Source organism: Cervus elaphus, chromosome X (genome assembly GCF_910594005.1).
Source record: "Cervus elaphus chromosome X, mCerEla1.1, whole genome shotgun sequence".
Classification (NCBI taxonomy): Eukaryota; Metazoa; Chordata; class Mammalia; order Artiodactyla; family Cervidae; genus Cervus; species Cervus elaphus.
The window spans coordinates 99,125,400-99,148,372 of NC_057848.1; the positions used below are offsets into that span (position 1 = coordinate 99,125,400).

General features: G+C 37.2%; 1 protein-coding gene across 2 annotated transcripts in view; it reads right to left on the reverse strand.

Annotated features, from left to right (window-relative positions):
* APOOL (apolipoprotein O like) overlaps nucleotides 1-22,973 on the reverse strand; it is a 99,094-nt gene that overhangs the window by 65,270 nt on the left and 10,851 nt on the right. The gene's annotated exons all lie outside the window — the stretch shown is intronic.

Here is a 22,973-nt window from a genome sequence, read left to right on the forward strand (position 1 = left end):
TTCTTTACCATCTGAGCCAGGGAAGCCCAATAGGATTATATGTATTTTGTATTTGTAATTACCTTTTTTTTTGGTCTGGCTATTGATCGTGAAAACCGATAAACATCTTTCACTATTATGATTATGCAACTATTCCTCACTTAAAACAAGTATACCATGATTGGTCAACAGAAAAATAACAGATTTCTGTATCACCAAAACTACCATTTAATAGAAAAGCCTGTAATCACTTTTTAAAATCCAGATGCATATCAGAATTATCCTTGAATTTTTTGAAAAATTCAAATGCCCAGTTATTGCTTTCTTTTTTCCACCAGAGCTCCAGATATGATTCTAGTTAGCATCCATATTTAAAAACAACTGAACTATATGAGGACCTTTTACTTTTATCTAGTTAAATGGCAACCCACTCCAGTATTCTTGCCTGGAGAATCCCAGGGACAGAGGAGCCTGGTGGGCTGCCGCCTAAGGGGTCACACAGAGTTGGACACGACTGAAGCGACTTAGCAGCAGCAGCAGCAGCAGTTTGCTTCATTTTTTCTATCTTATATTCAGTGCTCCCATTTCATTTAGTTTGTTTTCATTTTTCCAACTTTTTTTTATGTTATTTCTCAAGCCTTCATCAAGTGTAGTAGAAAAGCTCTTATATACACGTAGATGAATAATATGTGTAATATATGTATTAGAATACTTATGAGTTTTTGCTTAACTAAAACTGTATAACATTTGATTCCACTTATTTGACTTAGTATGAATAGAATGTAAGATTTCTAATTTTAAGAAATAGATATGCAACAAGAAACAGAGGTTTACTATATAGCATAGGGAACTACAGTAAATAGCTTGCAATAACCTGTAATGGAAAATAATTTCAAAAATATTATAAAAGCATATATAACTGAATCACAAAACAAAAGAATTCTACTTTTTGAAATTTAGTAATGTTTATCTTTTTGCCAGTTTTTCTAAATGTCCTATGGACATCTTATAACAATGTATGAAACACAAAATCTATTTGTTTAGGATGTAAGATTAATATAAATTAATATAAACAGAAATCTATTACATTTAAATTATTAATGACATCATTCAAGATGCTCCTATTCTTATTTTTTCTGTACTTGATAAAATATTCTCAGAGAAATGTTAATATGTCTCACTATGATTATACATATTTTTCTTTCCTCTTATATTTTTCTGATTTTGCTTTATGTATCTTTGTTTCCTTGTTGTTAGATGTCTAATGGTTTATAATGTCTATCTTCTTTGTGAACTGTACCTTTTATCATTAAAAATATTCATCTTTTTTCATTTAAAAGTAAATAAATTAATTTAATATAAGCAAAGTTAAATAATGAAGATACTGAATGATGAAGAATAGGTTAAACTCTCTCTGGTTTAAGATGAATGGGAAGTACATGGTACACTTCAGTTCTAATCTTCATCAAAATTAAAATTCCAGTACTTAAAAAATTCAATCTTAAATTAGCCAGAACAAATAACTGCCCACCTCAGTGTGGCTTGGATAGATATGTTTGTGTTTTTTTTTTTTTAACTGTAGCATTAACTTGTAGAACATTATGTTAAAGCATTTCAAGCACCAAGTGCTTTAATTATGATGTGCTAAAGAACCAAATTATTTTAAAATTTATGAACACTCAATTATTGTGATGTAATTATTACTAAATCCTAAAGGAGTCAATCCTAAAGGAAATCAGTCCTGAATATTCATTGGAAGGACTGATGCTGAAGCTCTAATATTTTGGCCACCTGATGCGGAGAACTGACTCATTGGAAAAAAACCTGATGCTGGGAAGGTTTTAAGGCAGGAGGAGAAGGGGACGACAAGAGGATGATATGGTTGGATGGCATCACCAACTTGATGGACATGAGTTTGAGCAAGTTCCGGGAATTGGTGATGGACAAGAAAGCCTGGCATGCTGCAGCCCATGGGGTTACAAAGTGACACACTGAACTGAATTATTACTAACACCTGAAAGTGTCAAAAGTTGATCTAAGGAAAATAAAAACTAAAAGTAGAGAATTAAAAATAAGAACAGGGAATGTAGCAGTTATGTAAACATTTTAAACATCCTCCAGAAGTAGTAATGCAGATTGACATAATTCAATTTTATTCAGTTTATGGTAATCAGAGTCAGAAAAATACTAACTTACTGTCAAAACCAGTAAATAAATTTTCAAAAACATCTAACAGTCCCCTTTCACAATACATATTTACAAGCATGTGTATATCAAAGAAACTAGGCTATATCTACCTTATAGTGTTGTAGGAAAGGAATATTGAGAGCATTCTATTTACTTGAGAAAATGATAATTCTCCAGTAAGAGATGATTTTCAAGGTGTTGTCAATTTAGAGTTCAGTTGCTACTAAATTTCAAAATAGGATTAAATAAACTATACAGAAAATGAAGTGAATCTTTCTAAAATACTGCTTTATTTTCCTGGCTCAACAAACAAGCCATCTTAGTTTCTCCCTCTGTATATATCCTCTGGGGTTAGCAGACATTTGGTCTTGTTCAAAATGTCTGTAAGACGTTTGGCCCACATCAAAAGGTCTTTGATATTTGGTTCTATCCAAAACCACTTGAAACAGATCAAATACGCTCATGGATGTTTTAGACGGGACCAAATTTCAAGAATCTTTTGGTGTTGTCCAAATGTCTCATTAACCAATTGTCTTATGGACCAAATGTGTTTGTTAGACCCTCTGGCTCTAACCAAATTCATCTTCCTAGGCCAAAACATGTCAAGTACATTCCTTCCTCAGTGCCTTCACTCACTTCATTTTCTCTGCTAGACTATCTACCCCTCTCCTAAACCTAACAGTGACTGGCACATATTAGGTACTCAAAAAAATCTGTAGAATGAATACACTTGCCAAACCCTGCCCTTCCTTGAAGGTCTAGCTCAAGTCCTACTAACTCATTCATAGCCATCTTTCTAAATTCATAAAACTCTTATTTGTGTGAAACTCTAATCTGGAATTAAACAAACATAATGTTATGTTACTATTTACCCTTAAATATATATATATAGCCTATTTTTCTACTAAAATGTAGGTTCCTAGTGAGTAGTCTTATGCCTCTTTGCATTCACAGGGCTCTGTAGGGCTAAGGATCTGAAAAAAAGTTCTAAAGGTCCTTAAAGCTAATCTGAAATTGTAAGACTGATTCAATGGTCTGAGTTTTTTGAGAATTCAATGAAAATTAAGCATTATGGTCTCTCCAAATGTAGTTATTCTCAAAATTTTGCATATGCTTGCAGGCTCTGCCATACTCTCTGATGCACTTGGGGACCCAAATTAATTCAGCCCCACCACAACTAAAATTTTCACAAATAAATCTTATTCTAATTCAAGTATAAATGACTCAGAGAAATTTTCTTATTAACAATTCTCACAAGAATGTTTCAAGAATCAAATACTACAGTAGATGAAAATTTTATAAACTGTTTACTGTTAGATAAATGGAAGGAAGTATTCTTATACCACATTTCTTGACTAAATTTCAACCTTATGAAGACTATATCTAATGAACAAACCTGATTCCTTTTTACTAGAAACAACATTCTACTTTGCCTGTGTCATGGCAAAACTTCTTCATGAAATCAATGTAATTATTATATCAAATATCTTAAAATATAATACTCTCTAAGTTGATGCATTTTTAGCTACAATGGTCAATGATACCTTGCTTAAGTAATACCTTAGGGAAAATTATACCTTTATATGATAATTGCTTAATTTTTAAAAGGCTTCATTTTTTGAGGTCAAAAGATTCAGAAATGGAGGGAGTTGGAAAGGTATGAAAAGAAGTATTCCTCTTAGTATAAGGTTGGTGCCTGAGGAGCTGTTCACAAGGAAAATCTCATCAGCACAAGGGTGTTTATGATTTGTGACTTAGCGACTAAACCACCACCACCACCACCATACTCTGGGTAGGGTAAAGAGGAAAGTTATAGTCTGCCGTCCCTGGTAAAGGAAAAAAGTAGCTTACCCATCTCCAATTGCTCCTACTTTTTGCTCTTTCTTCTCACCTCTTTCCCCCACCCTTTTTTTTTTTCTCAGCAAATATCTATTCTACTTCCTTTTCTTTTTTTTTTTTTTTTTTAATTTTTTTATTAGCTGGAGGCTAATTACTTCACAACATTTCAGTGGGTTTTGTCATACATTGATATGAATCAGCCATAGATTTACACTTATTCCCCATCCTGATCCCCCCTCCCACCTCCCTCTCCACCCAATTCCTCTGGGTCTTCCCAGTGTACCAGGCCCGAGCACTTGTCTCATGCATCCCACCTGGGCTGGTGATCTGTTTCACCATAGATAGTATACATGCTGTTCTTTTGAAACATCCCACCCTCACCTTCTCCCACAGAGTTCAAAAGTCTGTTCTGTATTTCTGTGTCTCTTTTTCTGTTTTGCATATAGGGTTATCGTTACCATCTTTCTAAATTCCATATATATGTGTTAGTATGCTGTAATGTTCTTTATCTTTCTGGCTTACTTCACTCTGTATAAGGGGCTCCAGTTTCATCCATCTCATTAGGACTGGTTCAAATGAATTCTTTTTGATGGCTGAGTAATATTCCATGGTGTATATGTACCGCAGCTTCCTTATCCATTCATCTGCTGATGGGCATCTAGGTTGCTTCCATGTCCTGGCTATTATAAACAGTGCTGCGATGAACATTGGGGTGCACGTGTCTCTTTCAGATCTGGTTTCCTCAGTGTGTATGCCCAGAAGTGGTATTGCTGGGTCATATGGCAGTTCTATTTCCAGTTTTTTAAGGAATCTCCACACTGTTTTCCATAGTGGCTGTACTAGTTTGCATTCCCACCAACAGTGTAAGAGGGTTCCCTTTTCTCCACACCCTCTCCAGCATTTATTGCTTGTAGACTTTTGGATAGCAGCCATCCTGACTGGTGTGTAATGGTACCTCATTGTGGTTTTGATTTGCATTTCTCTAATAATGAGTGATGTTGAGCACCTTTTCATGTGTTTGTTAGCCATCTGTATGTCTTCTTTGGAGAAATGTCTGTTTAGTTCTCTGGCCCATTTTTTGATTGGGTCATTTATTTTTCTGGAATTGAGCTGCAGGACGAAACTAGAACACTTTCTAACACCATACACAAAAATAAACTCAAAATGGATTAAAGATTTAAATGTAAGACCAGAAACTATAAAACTCCTAGAGGAGAACATAGGCAAAACACTCTCCGACATAAATCACAGCAAGATCCTCTATGACACACCTCCCAGAATATTGGAAATAAAAGCAAAACTAAACAAATGGGATCTAATGAAACTTAAAAGCTTTTGCACTACAAAGGAAACTATAAGTAAGGTGAAAAGACAGCCATCAGATTGGGAGAAAATAATAGCAAATGAAGAAACAGACAAAGGATTAATTTCCTTTTCTTTTCTAATAGACTTTTTAAAAAATATTTATTTAGGTTGCTCTGGGTCTTCATTGTTATGCACAGGCTTTCTCCAGTTGCAGTGTGCAGGGGCTACGGTTCATTGTGGTGTGTGGGCTTCTCATCGCGGTGGCATCTCTTGGGAACACAGGCTCTAGGTGTGTGGGCTTCAGTAGTTGTAGCATGTGGGCTCAGTAGTTTGGTAGATGGCATATGGGATCTTTCCAGACCAGGGATTGAACCTGTGTCCCCTGTATTAGCAGGTGGATTTTTAATCGTGGGACCAGCAAGGAAGTCCTTGTTTCACTTATTTTTCAATCCTTATTTTACCTCCATTTCCTACTTTTCCATCTTTCTCCCTTTCCTTTGTAGATCTGAATGGCTAATAGCTTGCCTTATCAGCAGGGGAGAGAAGACTGTGACTTTCTGGGTGAATTCTGGGTGATTTCCGGGTGATTTCCTTCATCCACAGAGCTAAAGTACAAACACACAGGCACAAATATACAACTGATGAAGTTTAGCCTCTTTTGAAATATTAGGTAGGAGGCAGGAAGAAGATAAATTGGCCTAGAAAATCAAGCACTGCTTCGAGATAAACTAAACATTATTGAAACCAATATAAAATGGTAAGAGAGACTGGTTTCAAAATATCATGCTGTGTTTCAGCACCTTCTTTCTACTAGAGTTTCAGTCTCAGAATACAAAGGGACCTTACCGGTCTTCTGGTTCAGTCATTCCTCTGACAACAGAATCCCTCCTATAACACACTACCAAGTGACCCTCGAGTGTATGTACTGATCCCCCTCAGTAATGTGAATCTCCACTAATAGATCATTCCATCTTTTTATAGCTCTATGAGAAAATTCTTCTAAAGACAGCACTGAAACATGCAATTTTCACTGGTCCTGATTACACTCTTTTGGTTCATGGAGCTGAGGTCCAGCCACTCTTGCCAATGAAAGCATATTATAATTCTCCATTACTAACTTGTGTGTCCCTTATATTACTTTTTCAATATTAATAAATTTTATGACAATAGCAAGTGCACTAACTCATCTTCTGCTTTAACAGAGATATCACCATATCTTTTTTTCTGACTAAAATTGAAACAAGAAAAGGTGCTAATGCTTCATTATGTAGCTATTGTATAAGAACTATTTCTTGAGAGCAAGATAAAAGTCTTACACAAGACTTTGTTCTGTTTTAAAGTAATCACCAGTGAGTCACTAACAGGTCTATATATATCATAGTGCTTATTTTCTTAAAAAAAATAATCAGTGGGTGAATCATCTCTAAGAGAATAAGCTATTATTAAATCTACTGAGAACAGAGTCTATCAGCTACAGCTTACTTATTATACTGGTACATGGAAATCAAATACTTTGCTGAAATAGGAAATTTTAAAGCTCTGCCTGTACTTGTACTGTGCTCAAACACTTGTACTGAAGAACAAATAAACTATGAGAATGTATCTGTACAAGTTGGGCCTTCCATGTCAGCATTTCAAACAGTCTATTTCAAAGGATTGAAATGCTGAGATCAAAAATAAAGAACCTGTGAAAAAGCTATAGGGGTAAAACAGCCACAAACTATAAAGGCTTTAGCATATCAATCCTCAAAGGTTTGAGACTCTAGTATGCCTTAATTTACACTCTTATCAGTTAGGTTTTTAATAGATGATCAAGGAAAATGGTAATCTCACTTCCTCTACTAGAATTCTACCAAGAGAATCCTTAAATTTGGGTTATTCTTAAAGAAACTTTTCTTAATGCATGTTTCACATTATAGTTTTTTTTAGTAAACAATCTCAGCAATAACCTCTGCATTTAAATTACACATAGATGGTATGGTAACCAAATAAACACATTGTATTTTACACTTTTAAAGATTATTTCTCTCATTAAAATATAATGAATAACCATCAAGGGTCTGAAACAAATCAAAATAATCCTAAGAAGAAACAAGGATACCCAAATTCGATCCTTGGGTCGGGAGGATCCCCTGGAGAAGGAAATGGCAACCCACTCAAGTATTTTTGCATGGAAAATTCCATGGATGGAGGAACCTAACAGGCTAAAGTCCATGGGGTTGCAAAGACATGACTGAGGGACTTCACTTCAAGAAGAAACAAGGCTATAACTATGTACTCATTTTAATAAAAACTGAATATATAACACAATGAATTTCTATTCTACTTGTTTGAGACTATTGTTGTTCACTGTCACGAAAAACAAGTTACCAGCCTACTGGCATGAAGGAGGTGTGACTTAAATTGGGATCTCAGAGTCAAAAGAAATGTAGCATTACACTAGGTGTTGGGAATATAAAGATTATTTTAAATACTATTAAAAACAACAGCAGCTAGAAATTACTGGATATTTGCTATAGCCCAGGCACAGTATTGTGCACAGTACATATTATCTTTTTAGTGTCTCCTAGTATAAAATGCCACGGAATAAGTACTATTCTTATCCTAATTGTTCAGATAAGAAAACAGAGGTTTAGACAGGTTGATTTGATGAAAGTTATACAGCATGTGGGGAGAAGGCAATGGCAACCCACTCCAGTACTCTCGCCTGGAAAATCCCAGGGAAAGGGGAGCCTGGTGGGCTGCCGTCTATGGGGTCGAACAGAGTTGGACACGACTAAAGCGACTTAGCAGCAGCAGCAGCATACAGCATATGGAGCAGTGAAACTCTCACACAAGCCCAAGGAGATCTGCATATGACTGTTCAAAGTAGCATTATCTGTAACAGAAAAAGGTGTGGGGGCAGTCACCACAACATTCATTAAAAGAATAGAGAAATAATGTAGTATATTCTTACAACAGAATACTATACACAATGGAAATGAATGAACTAGAACTACACATACAATCATGAATAAATATTGCAAACAATGCTTTGATAAAAACAAGATGTAACAGGAGAACATAAGCAGCATAAACAAAATTTATATAATGCTTAAAAGCACACAGCAAAATAGTGTATAAAGTTTAAGAACACATGCATATAGAGTAAAAGCCTAAAAACAGGCACAGCAATGTTAAATACAAAAGTGAGGAGAGTGGCTATGGGAAGTTCAAGGAGCAAGGGGAATACAGGCAGAGTTGGAAGAATACACAGGAGGTTTCAATTGCATTTGCAGTGCTCACTAATACCTCTTTGTACAACAGTAATATATTACATTAAAAAAAATCATAATTATTTTTTGTTTGAATGGCTTTTTGCTGCCTTCAAAATAAAGTTTCAACTTATCCTAGCATTCAAACACTCCATCATTTTCCTATTTCTAATGCAATCTTTTCTTCTATAAAGTAAACCCAAATTAACCTTTCTGATTTAGTCGACCTAATAGCCTTAAGTTCCTAGAACATAAAACAATGTTCAACCCAAAGCAATTGTTGACAAGCTAACTGCTTCATTCTTAGTGAACTAAATACTATCATGCAAGGTCTGAGAGGCCTCAAACTATCATAATATATATAGGTTATTTATTGAATTGCTTAGGATTTATTATACATATTATATAATATTTAAATATATGTTCTCTTATATTCTCCATTGTATGTGGATATGACTTCTGTCAACAAAACTGTAAGAGCAGAAATGACATAATAAATTTGTGCTCATCTGTATAGTACTTGGTGTGTAATCAAAATTATTTCAGCTGTTGAACAGAACTTGAGGCATTTTATACTGCTACAATCCTCAGATAATTCAGACTTTAATGAAATGAGGAATTCCTAACTACAAGTTAATAACAGAGGTTCAAGACAAATAAAACATCCTGTCTTGGAATAATGTTAAAGATACAGACCTAATAAAAGAAACTACATATCTCTACTTGACAATAAGGAAGCTGAAGTGTGAAGTGAAAGTGTTAGTTGCTCAGTCGTGTCCGACTCTGCAACCACATGGACTGTAGCCCACCAGGTTTCTCTGTCCATGGAACTCTCCAGGCAAGAATACTGGAGTGGGTTGCCATTCCCTTCTCTAGGGGATCTTCCTGACCTAGAGATTAAACCTGGGCCTCCTGCATTGCAGGCAGATTCTTCATAGTCTGAGCCACCAGGGAAGTCCCAAAGTGTGGTTATCATTATATAAAATCCAGTATACACTACAACTAAATATTTCCTTTACCAGTGTGAGGTGAAGATTTTGGAGTTGAGGGTTATTTTTGTTTTTAAAGATGAGAAGCCTCAATTGTTCAAAAGAAAAACAAGCAAGAACTATAATTTAACAACTCTGAGTCACAGCTGCAATCACAAAAAACACTCTCCTTAAGAATCATTACCTAGTTTGTGTACTTTCTGAGAAATATGCTGCAATTCTCAACTCTGTTACACTTTATGTAACGTTTCTTTATTCTCTGGCTGTTTTCTAGATCTTCTCTTTTTTTCAGAAGTATGAAAATGAGGTGCATAGGGGAATGGGATGTATTTGTGTATGTGTGTTGTATTTGTTTTTCATGAGGTTCTCTCCGATTCGTAGATCTATGATTTGATGTATGTCATTATTTTTGAAAAATTCTCAGTCATTATTTCTTCAAAGATTTCTTCTGGCCTGCAGAAATATTATTAGTGAATATCAATAAAGGTTAAAACTACAAGTCACAAGAAGAGTCACTTTTTAAAGTAAATTTTTTCAAATGACGTTTTGAAAAAAAATGCATAAGTATAGTTCATATTAATATTACCCTTTTTAATAATTAATATATTTTTATTTTTTAAGCTTTTTACTTTGTATTGGGGTATTGCAGCCATGAAATTAAAAGACGCTTACTCCTTGGAAAGAAAGATATGACCAACCTAGATAGCATATTAAAAAGCAGAGAAGGTCCGTCTAGTCAAGGCTAATGGTTTTTCCAGTGGTCATGAATGGATGTGAGAGTTGGACTGTGAAGAAAGCTGAGCACCGAAAAATTGATGCTTTTGAACTGTGGTGTTGAAGAAAACTCTTGAGAGTCCCTTGGACTGCAAGGAGATCCAACCAGTCCATCCTAAAGGAGATCAGTCCTGGGTGTCCATTGGAAGGACTGATGCTGAAGCTGAAACTCAAATATTTTGGCCACCTTATGCAAAGAGTTGACTCATTAAAAAAGACCCTGATGCTGGGAGGGATTGCAGGCAGGAGGAGAAGGGGACGACAGAGGATGAGATGGCTGGATGGCATTACCGTCTCAATGGACATGAGTTTGAGTAAACTCTGGGAGTTGGTGATGGACAGGGAGGCCTGGCATGCTGCAATTCATGGGGTCGCAAAGAGTTGGGCACAACTGAACGACTAAACTGAACTGAACTGATAGCCAATTAACAATGTTGTGACAGTTTCAGGTGAACAGTGAAGGGACTAAGCCATACACATAAGTATATCCATTCTCCCCCAAACTCCCCTCCCATCCAGGCTGCCACATAACATTGCACAGAGTTTCATGTGCTAAACAATAGGTACTTGTTGGTTATGCATTTTAAAGCCAAAGATGGAGAAGCTGTATACAGTCAGCAAAAACAAGACCAGGAGCTGACTGTCACTCAGATCATGAACTCCTTATTGCCAAACTCAGACTTAAATTGAAGAAAGTGGGGAAAACCACTAGACCATTCAGGTATGACCTAAATCACATCCCTTATGATTATACAGCAGAAATGAGAAATAGATTTAAGGGGCTAGATCTGATAAACAGAGTGCCTGATGAACTATGGACGGAGGTTCGTGACATGGTACAGGAGGCAGGGATCAAGACCATCCCCAAGAAAAAGAAATGCAAAAAATGAAAACGGCTGTATGAGTATGCCTTTCAAATAGCTGTGAAAAGAAGAGAAGTGAAAAGCAAAGGAGAAAGGGGAGAAATACCCATTCGAATGTGGAGTTCCAAAGAATAGGAAGGAGAGATAAGAAAGCCTTCCTCAGCGATCAAGGCAAAGAAATAGAGGAAAACAATAGAATTGGAAAGACTAGAGATCTCTTCAAGAAAACCAGACATACCAAGGGAACATCTCATGCAAAGATGGCTTCAATAAAGGACAGAAATGGTACGGACCTAACAGAAGCAGAAGATATTAAGAAGAGGTGGCAAGAATACACAGAAGAACTGTACAAAAAAGGTCTTCATGACCCAGATAATCACGATGCTGTGATCACTCACCTAGAGCTAGACATTCTGGAATGTGAAGTCAAGTGGGCCTTAGGAAGCATCACTATGAACAAAGCTAGTGGAGGTGATGGAATTCCAGTTGAGCTATTTCAAATCCTAAAAGATGATGCTGTGACAGTGCTGCACTCCATATTCCAGCAAATTTGGAAAACTCAGCAGTGGCCACAGAACTGGAAAAGGTCAGTTTTCATTCCAATCCCGAAGAAAGGCAAGGCCAAAGAATGCTCAAACTACCACACACTTGCCCTCATCTTACATACTAGTAAGATAATGCTCAAAATTCTCCAAGCCAGGCTTCAGCAATACGTGATCCATGAACTTCCAGATGTTCAAGCTGGTCTTAGAAAAGGCAGAGGAGCCAGAGATCAAATTGCCAACATCTGCTGGATCATTGAAGAAGCAAGAGAGTTCCAGAAAAACATCTATTTCTGCCTTATTGACTATGCCAAAGCCTTTGACTGTGTGGATCACAATAAACTTTGGAAAGTTCTGAAAGAAATGGGAATACCAGACCACCTGACCTGCCTCTTGAGAAACCTGTATGCAGATCAGGAAGCAACAGTTAGAACTGGACATGGAACAGACTGGTTCCAAATAGGAAAAGGAGTACGTCAAGGCTGTATATTGTCACCCTGCTTATTTAACTTATATGCAGAGTACATCATGAGAAACACTGGGCTGGAAGAAGCACAAGCTGGAATCAAGATAGCTGGGAGAAATATCAATAACCTCAGATATGCAGATGATACCACCCTTCTGGCAGAAAGTGAAGAAGAACTAAAAAGCCTCTTGATGAAAGTGAAAGAGGAGAGTGAAAACGTTGGCTTAAAGCTTAACATTCAGAAAACTAAGATCATGGCATCCGGTTCCATCACTTCATGGCACATGGATAGGAAAACAGTGGAAACAGTGGCTGATTTTATTTTTTTTGGACTCCAAAATCACTGCTGATGGTCACTGCAACCATGAAATTAAAAGACGCCTACTCCTTGGAAGGAAAGTTATGACTAACATAGACAGCATATTAAAAAGCAGAGACATTACTTTGCCAAAAAAGGTCCGTCTAGTCAAGGTTATGATTTTTCCAGTGGTCATGTATGGATGTGAGAGTTGGACTATAAAGAAAGCTGAGTGCAGAAGAATTGATGTTTTTGAACTGCGGTGTTGGAGAAGACTCTTGAGAGTTCCCTGGACTGCAAGGAGATCCACCCAGTCCATCCTAAAGGAGATGAGTCCTGGGTGTTCATTGGAAGGACTGATGTTGAAGCTGAAGCTCCAATACTTTGGCCACCTGATGTGAAGAGCTGACTCGTTTGAGAAGACCCTGATGCTGGGAAAGATTGAGGGCAGGAGGAGAAGGGGATGACATAGGATGAGATGGTTGGATGGTTCACTGTCTCAATGGACATGAGTTTGAGTAAACTGCGGGAGTTGGTGATGGACAGGGAGGCCTGGCGTGTTGTGGTTCATGGGGTCGCAAGGAGTTGGACACGACTGAGTGACTGAACTGAACTGAACCGAATAAGTCTGAGAGAGCTAGTTCTTAGGTAGGTTGATAAGGAGTCCAGTTGGGGAGTATGAGGAAGGGACAAACATTTTCTTTTCTTTGTCTTAGTCACATAAGAGGTTTTTTCTTAAGCTCTGAGTTGTTATGGCAACAATCTAACTTTCTTTAAGCCCAGAGCTAATGATTACACAACAAAACAAAACATCTTGCTCAAGGATATGTTTTTCCTTAAACTCTGTACTAATGATTATATAACAACAATATATCTTGCTGGATGATATGCTTCTCCTTAACAGGAACTTATTCCTTCTGGCTAATCTTGTTATTTGTTATTTTAAGATGCATGTTGTGGGAGTGGGTCTGCTAAGACCTTCACAACCTTGACACATTCTTTTGACCTATTGTTAGTAACCAAGTGAAAACGTCTATAAATCCCTTGCTAAGAATGGAGGCGGGGGGGCTCTTTTTGCCCACTTCTGATGTCTGTGCCAGAATCTTCCTCACTCTTTCTGCCCACTTCTGATGTCTGTGCCAGAATCTTTCTCTATCCCTTTCCACTTTGATAAAATTTTTGCCACACAAAGCTTTGAGTGACTGAAGCTGTGTGTTTGTCCCAAAGCCAAATTTTCTTATTCAGAGATCATGAATCTGACACTGTAAGCTATTATCTCCATCCCAAACTCCTTAACTATCCCTTCTCCCAATCCTTTCCCCTAGCAGTCGTGAATGAGTCTCTTCTCTTAGTGTGTGAGTCTCTTTCTGTTTTGTAAGTAAGCTTGTTTGAATTATTTCCTTTTAGATTCCACATATAAGGGATGCCATATGATATTTTTCCTTCTCTATCTGACTTACTTCACTCAGTATGAAGCAATTAATATATTTTTAAATCTAGTGAAAGTGAAAGTCCCTCAGTCGTGTCCGACTCTTTGCAACCCCATGGACTATAGAGTCCATGAATTTTCCAGGCCAGAATACTGGAGTGGGTAGCCTTTCCCTTCTCCAGTGGATCTTCCCAACCCAGGGACTGAACCCAGGTCTCCCACACTGCAGGTGGATTCTTTATCAGCTGAGTCACAAGATGCAAGCCCATCTAGAGTGATGATTAATTTCCCTCTAAATATATTTAAGTATAAATGCCTAAACATTAAAATTTGAATCATATGTTTGCATATAGGTGTAACGGAATGCACTGATTCATTCAACAACCATTCAAGTGTCTTCTGTATACTATATCTCAAGAGCCTGAGAAACTTGAGATACAAATATGAATAAAACATGATCTCTGCTTTTAAGGAAACTTTTAACTTAATGAGGAAAAAAACCACAAAAATAAATGCAATACACAGTTTTAAGCAGTATAAAAGAAGTGTGTACAATGGGGGCACAGAGAAGGAATTACTCTTTTCTATTTAGGGAGCAGAGATAAGGATTATATCTTCATTTTCAAGTATTTCAAAGAGATGGAAAATTTCACCTATACAGGACATAAATTGCCCAGTCTATGAAAGCCTGGGATAATTCAGAATTTAATCATGTTACTCTTATGAACTATTAATTAATACTTCTTCAACCAGGATACTTTGTTCTTTAAGGGCAAGAAGTCTAAAAGGTATTCAAAGTTTTAACTCAGTCAACAAACACTTCCTAAAGAAACACTATGCTCCAGGCAGCTGTCATCTTAGGCCATGAGGGGTATAAATGTGCAAAAACATTATTCTTGCCCTCAAGTACTGTATAATTTCTAGTGTGGGAGTTGGACAAATATATCACCAGTAAAGGATGATAAAAGACTATGGTGGAGGACTTCCACTTATGGAAAAATGAAGTAGATATATTTTTTCCAATTCCTTTCACTAAGTACAGCTCAAATATAAGATATTATATAGAAAATAAGTACAGGAAGACTCAATGGTGGAGAGAAGATGGAAGACCAGATAGGGATGTCAAGACCTGAGGAATGACATGGGAGTGAGGTCCCTGGATTTTCTTTTCACCTCATATGTCTTAGACTGTCTGCTGAAGAAGCTAGCTACACAGAAATGGCAACCAGTGAGGACAGCCACCCAAGAAAAGCAGCTCTCCTTAGCCAAAAGACCAGGAAAGGTGTGGTCCAGCAAGACACAAAAGAGCCACTCTACTACAGTCAAACACCACAGACTAAACTGCACAAACCAAGGCTGAGGGGAGAGAGAACCTAGATTTTCATTCTGGCTAGGAAGGAAATGGCAACCCACTCCAGTATTCTTGCCTGGAAAATCCCATGGATGGAGAAGCCTGGTAGGCTACAGGGTGAAATACAGTATTCTAACACTCCCCATCCCACCAAGGTAGCATTACAGAAGGCAGTACTTTCATCCCTGCCAGATGGTAATAAGCCCTGGCCCCCAAGATATTAGTGGAGACCATGTAGGGAATCTGAATATCTGTTACCATCTGATATTAATGACGGCACCCCTTCCCTTCCCTGCCAAAGCAGTATCTGAGAAGGCCTAGTGGAGAGTCATGATTTTCCCTATCATAACATGGTAACAAGGTCACTCCCCCTCCCCACTCCACTAACAGTGCTCACTAGTGGGAAGCACTAATGAGGTACTCCTACCCCTCCCAGCCGGGGTACTAAGAGCAGAAATCTATGGGAGACCTAAATTCACCGTTGCTCAGGAATATCAAGAGGGCTCTCCCCTCCTTGGGTGTCAAAAGACACTGAGCAGGGAAGCTTGACTTCTACCCTCAATCACATCTTATTTATTTTTTCCATTTATTTTTATTAGTTGGAGGCTAATTACTTTACAATATTCTAGTGGTTTTTGTCATACACTGACATGAATCAGCCATGGATTTACATGTATTCCCCATCCCGATCCCCTCTCCCACCTCCCTCTCCACCTGATTCCTCTGGGTCTTCCCAGTGCACCAGGCCCGAGCACTTGTCTCATGCATCCAACCTGGGCTGGTGATCTGTTTCACTATAGATAATATACATGTTTCAATGCTGTTCTCTCAAAACATCCCACCCTCGCCTTCTCCCAGAGTCCAAAATTCTGCTCTGTATATCTGTGTCTCTTTTTCTGTTTTGCATATAGGGTTATTGTTACCATCTTTCTAAATTCCATATATATGCATTAGTATACTGCATTGGTCTTTATCTTTCTGGCTTACTTCACTCTGTATAATGGGCTCCAGTTTCATCCATCTCATTAGAACTGATTCAAATGAATTCTTTTTAATGGCTGAGTAATATTCCATGGTGTTTATGTACCACAGCTTCCTTATCCATTCGTCTGCTGATGGGCATCTAGGTTGCTTCCATGTCCTGGCTATTATGAAAAGTGCTGCGATGAACATTGGGGTGCACGTGTCTCTTTCAGATCTGGTTTCCTCAGTGTGTATGCCCAGGAGTGGGATTGCTGGGTCATATGGCAGTTCTACTTCCAGTTTTTAAAGAAATCTCCACACTGTTCTCCATAGCGGCTGTGCTAGTTTGCATTCCCACCAACAGAGTAAGAGGGTTCCCTTTTATCCACACCCTCTCCAGCATTTATTGCTTGTAGACTTTTGGATAGCAGCCATCCTGACTGGCGTGTAATGGTACCTCATTGTGGTTTTGATTTGCATTTCTCTGATAATGAGTGATGTTGTGCATCTTTTCATGTGTTTGTTAGCCATCTGTATGTCTTCTTTGGAAATGTCTGTTTAGATCTTTGGCCCATTTTTTGATGGGGTCGTTTATTTTTCTGGAATTGAGCTGCAGGAGTTGCTTGTATACTTTTGAGATTAATCCTTTGTCTGTTGTTTCGTTTGCTATTATTTTCTCCCATTCTGAAGGCTGTCTTTTCACCTTGCTTATAGTTTCCTTTGTTGTGCAAAAGCTCTTAAGTTTCATTAGGTCCCGTTTGTTTATTTTTGCTTTTCTTTCCAATATTCTGGGAGGTGGGTCATAGAGGATCCTGCTATGATTTGTGTCAGAGAGTGTTTTGCCTATGTTCTCCTCTAGGAGTTTTATAGTTTCTGGTCTTACATTTAGATCTTTAATCCATTTTGAGTTTATTTTTGTTATGGTGTTAGAAAGTTTTCTAGTTTCATTCTTCTACAAGTGGTTGACCAGTTTTCCCAGCACCACTTGTTAAAGAGGTTGTCTTTTTTCCATTGTATATCCTTGCCTCCTTTGTCAAAGATAAGGTGTCCACAGGTACCTGGATTTATCTCTGGGCTTTCTATTTTGTTCCATTGATCTATATTTCTGTCTTTGTGCCAGTACCATACTGTCTTAATGACTGTGGCTTTGTAGTAGAGCCTGAAGTCAGGTAGGTTGATTCCTCCAGTTCCATTCTTCTTTCTCAACATTGCTTTGGCTATTCGAGGTTTTTTGTATTTCCATACAAATTGTGAATTTATTTGTTCTAGTTCTGTGAAGAATACCATTGGTAGCTTGATAGGGATTGCACTGAATCTATAGATTGCTTTGGGTAGTATAGTCCTTTTCACAATATTGATTCTTCCAATCCATGAACACGGGATATTTCTCCATCTGTTTGTATCCACCCTTTTGAAACTCTAAAGAAGAAAGACTGTTACTGCCTTGATCTTTATCACATACCCCTGTCTGACTCCTCCCTATTCACCAGGGAGGGGTGTATAGTTATTGAGGCACTACCTACTGTTTTACCCCTTTGCCTGGCAAGGTAATAAATCCACTTTTTCCTTCTCCTCCATAACTCTGTCTTCGTATTACTGTTTGGCACACATTATTGATGCACAGAGAGCCAAGATTTTGGCAACAGGATGGCTTTATAACTTTGTCAGGCAAATGGGGACACAGTGGGCTCCTGCCTTTAAAAATTATGTTTCCCAAGCCCAGAGGATTTTATGAGGGGTTTCATAATAATGGTTCAAGGGGCAAGGGAGGGTGGGGCCTGCACTTCTTTAATCTCCTCTCAGGTGGTCTCCAGAAAAATCTGTGGATAGTGACTGCAGTCATGAAGTTAAAAGTTGCTTGCTCCTTGGAAGAAAAGCTATGACAAACCTAGACAGCATATTAAGAAGTGGAAACATCACTTTGCCGACACAGTTCCATCTAGTCAAAGCTATGGTTTTTCCAGGATTCATGTATGGATGTGAGAGTTGGACCATAAAGAAGGCTGAGCACCAAAGAATTGATACTTTTGAACTGTAGTGCTGTGGAAGACTTTTGAGAGTCCCTTGGACAGCAAAGGGATAAAAGCAGTTAATCCTAAAGGAAATCAGTCCTGAATATTCATTGGAAGGACTGATGCTGAAGCTGAAGCTCCAATATTTGGCCACCTGATGCGAAGAACTGACTCATTGGAAAAGACCCTGATGATAGGAAAGATTGAAGGCAAGAAGAGAAAGGGATGACAGAGGATGCAATGGTTAGATGGCATCACTGACTCAATGGACATGAGTTTGAGCAAGCTCAGGGAGTTGGTGAAGGACATGGAAGCCTGGTCTGCTGCAGTACATGGGGTAGCAAAGAGTTGGACACAACTTAGCAACTGAGCATGCACACGTGCATAGGTGGATTTGACAGTTGGTGAAAACTGGAAGATACTAATTTCCCATCCCTAGCTCCTTCTCTATTGAGAAGGTTCAGGAAGCCAGTTGGTGAAAATTCCAGTCCCATATTCCCTCATGTCTCTATGCTGCTAAAGAGTTGTTCTGATACTCACAGTACCTAATTGGCACACCATAAAATATCTACTGAATACAAGTAAAGGCATTAAAGGAGGAAGAGAAGAACAAAAATCGACATGAGACATAGAAAATAAAAGCAAAATCTCAAAAATAAATCTAATTGCATCAATAATTAAATCTGAATGAGTTAATTCACCAAAAGATAAAGTTTGTCAGATTTTATTAGAAAAAAAAAAACACAAAATCCAAGTATATCCTGTCCAAAGAAAATATATTTTAGATACAAAGATATGTTTAGGTTAAAAATAAAAGCATAGGGATTTCCCTGGTGGCCCAGTAGTAAGAGGAGGGGATATATGTATACCTATGTCTGATTCATGTTGAGGTTTGAGAGAAAACAACAAAATTCTGTAAAGCAATTATTCTTCAATTAAAAAATAAATAAAAATAAATAAAAATTTTTAAAAGAATTAAAAAAAGGAAAAAAAGGACTCTACCCTCCAATGCAGGGTACAAGGGTTCAACCCCTGGTCAGGGAACTAAATATGCTGTGGGGCAACTAAACCAACGAGCTGTGACTAGAGAGCCCACACACCACAACTACTGAGCCCATGCACTCTGGGGCCCGAGCCACAAATAGAAGCCCACATGCTGCAATGAAAGATCCAGTGTGCCACAACTAAGACCCAATGCAGGCAAAAAAATAAATAACTAATTTTAAAAGTAAAAGCATAGAAAATGATACACCAGGAAAACAGCCACCATGATTTGACTTAGAGGCAAAAATCGTTACTAGAGCTAAAGAGACATATTATGATGGTAAAATAGTAAATCTACCTGAAACATATATCATCACAATTATAAACATATATGCACCTAACAACAGAGCCACAAAATACTTGAAACAAAAACTGACACAAAACACAGAAAGGAAAAACAGAAGAAACAGAAAGCAAAGAACAGAAAACAGAAGGGAAAAATTAGACAATGTAATAATAACAGAAATTTCAATGTTTTTTTTAATAATGAATTCAACTAGGCAGAAAATCAGCAATTCAGAAGATCTGAACAATATAAACTAAGTAGACCTAACAGACTTCCACAGCACACTTCTATTCCACAACATTAAAATACACATTCTTATTAAGTCCATATGGAACATTCTCCAGGATAGACCATACAGTAGATATAGAACAGGTCTCAAAAGATGTCAAATTATACCAAAAAAATATAATCTCTAACTACAATGGAATTAAATTAGAAAAGAACAACATAAATATCTAAAAAATGTACAAGAATGTCAAAAATAATTAAAAACAAAAGCCAACTAAACACTCCTAAATACCAACAGGCCAAAGAAGAAAATTCACAAGTAAAATCAGATAACACTTTGAGTTGAATGAAAATGAAAACAAGAGACCAAAACTTACATATGCAGTAAAAGCAGTATTGAAAGGGAAATTTATATATAGCTGTAAATGCTAGAAAACCAATACCTCAAATCAATAATCTAATAATTTATCTTAGGAAAGTAGAAAAGAAAACTTAACCCCAAAGCAAGTAGAAGGAAGGAAGGAATGAAGATTAGAATATAAACAAATGAAATAGAGGAAAGAAAATTAACCCAGAAAAATCAACACAACCAAAAGTCACTTCTTTGAAATGAGCAACAAAATTCACAAGCCTTTGAACAAGGTCAGAAAACGCTCATATTACTAAAATTAGTAATGACAGTTGTTTTTGTTGTTTAGTTGCTCAGTCGTGTCCAACTTTTTGGCAACCCCATGGATTGCAGCCCACCAGGCTTCTCTGTCCATGGGATTTCCCAGGCAAGAATACTGGAGAGGGTTACCATTTCCTTCTCCAGGGGATCTTCCTGACCCAGGGATCAAACCTATGTCTCCTGCATTGGCAGGCAGATTCTTCCCTGCTGAGCCACTAGGGAAGCCCATTAATGAAAAACAGGACATCATATACTTACCTTACAGGGAAAATATTTTAAGTTAATATTATGAACAACTGTACAACAAATTAGATAACTTATAAGAAATGAACAAATTCCTAGAAAGACACAAATTACCAAAAAAATGAAAGAAGAAGTGGAAAATCTGAATATGTAACTAGTACAAGGGGAAGTGTTGCCTCCTGTGCTATTTTTTGGACAAATTTTTGAAAGATTGATGTCAATTCTTTTTTAAAGATTAGACAGAATTATTAATTAAGAAAAAAAAAAAAACCTTCCTCTAAGGAAATCTCAGGAGTAGACTGCTTCACGGGTCAGCTGAATTCAGTTCAGTCACTCAGTCATGTCCAACTCTTTGTAACCCCATGGACTGCAGCACGCCAGGCTTCCCTGTCCATCACCAACTTCTGGATCTTGCTCAAACTCATGTCCATCAAGTCAGTGATGCCATCCAGCCATCTCATCCTCTATTGTCTCCTTCTCCTCCTGCCTTCAATCTTTCCCAGCATCAGGGTCTTTTCCAATGAGTCAGTTCTTCGCATTAGGTGGCCAAAGTATTGGAGCTTCAGCTTCAGCATCAGTCCTTCCAATGAATATTCAGGACTGATTTCCTTTAGGATGGACTGGTTGGATCTCCTTACAATACAAGGGACTCTCAAGAGTCTTCTCCAACACCACAGTTCAAAAGCATCAATTCTTTGGCGCTCAGCTTTCTTTATGGTCCAACTCTCACATTCATACATGAATCCTGGAAAAACCATAGCTTTGACTAGACAGATCTTTGTTGGCAAAGTAATGTCTCTGCTTTTTAATATGCTGTCTAGATTTGTCATAGCTTCACGGGTAAATTCTACCTAATATTTAAAGAAGAAAAAAGAGCAGAGGAGGCAACACTTTCCCTCTCATTTGGTGTCCTGGCACTAAAACCAAAGACATCACAAGAAAACTACAAACCAACATCACTTATAAATATAGATTAAAAATCTTTAAGTAAATAATAAAATTGAATATAGACACATATAAAGAGACCTATGCATGTGACCAAGAGTGATATATATCAAGAAAGCAAGGTTATCTAGAGGGGTTGGATGGGGTGGGAGATGGGAGGGAGGGCACAGAGGGAGGGAACATAGGTATACCTGTCTATGTTGGATTCATGTTAATGCATGGCAGAAACCAACACAACATTGTATAGCAATTACCCTCCAATTAAAAATAAATAAATTTTAAAAAAGAATGCAAGGTTAGTCTAACAAATGAAAATTAATCAATGTATCATGTTAGTAAAATAATGGACAATAAAACAAATGACCATATCAACAGACACAGAAAAAGCATTTGACAAATACTAGTACTTTTCCATGTTTTTAAAAAGCCACTCAACAAATTAGGAATAGAAAAGAACTCCCTCAACCCAGTGAAGGGTGCCTATAAATTCCCACAGCTAACAATTTCATGATGAGTAGCTGAAAGCTATGATCAGGAACAAGAACAGAATGTCTACTGTCACTACTTCTATTCAACACTTCACTGGAAGTTACAGCCAGGGCAATAAGACAATGAAAAGAAATAAAAGGCGTGTAGTTTAGAAAAGAAGTAAAACTATCTCTATACACGACATGATCTTGTATGTAGAAAATCCTAAGAAATACACTCATACACACACACGTACATGCATGCACTCAACTATTCAAGATAATAAATGAATTTAGCAAGGCTGCAAGGTACACAGGATACAAATCTATACACCAAGTTACACTTTATTCCTATTTGCCTGTAATAAATAATATGAAAATGAAATTATAAAAACAATTTCATTAAAAAAAAAAACAATTTCATTAACAAGAACATTAAAAGAATAAAATAGGAATAAATTTAATACAGTGCTAAATTTGCAAGTCTTGCAAGACTTGCAAAATAAGCACAAGACTCTCTAGGCTGAAAACTACAAAATCTTGTTGAAAAAAATTAAAGACCTAAATCAACTGTAAGACATCTCAAATTCATGGATTGTCAGACTCAGCACTGCCAAGATAGCAATACTTTCCAAAGTGATCTACTGATTCAATGTAATCACTATCAAAATTCTAATGTCCCTTTTTTCAAATTGATATGCTGATTATAATATTCATATGGGAATGCAAGGAACCTAGAAAAGTCAAACATCTTGAGAAAAAAGATAAAAATTGGAATTCTCATCACAAGGAAATTTTTTCTATTTCTTTAATTTTGTATCTAAACGAGATGATACGTG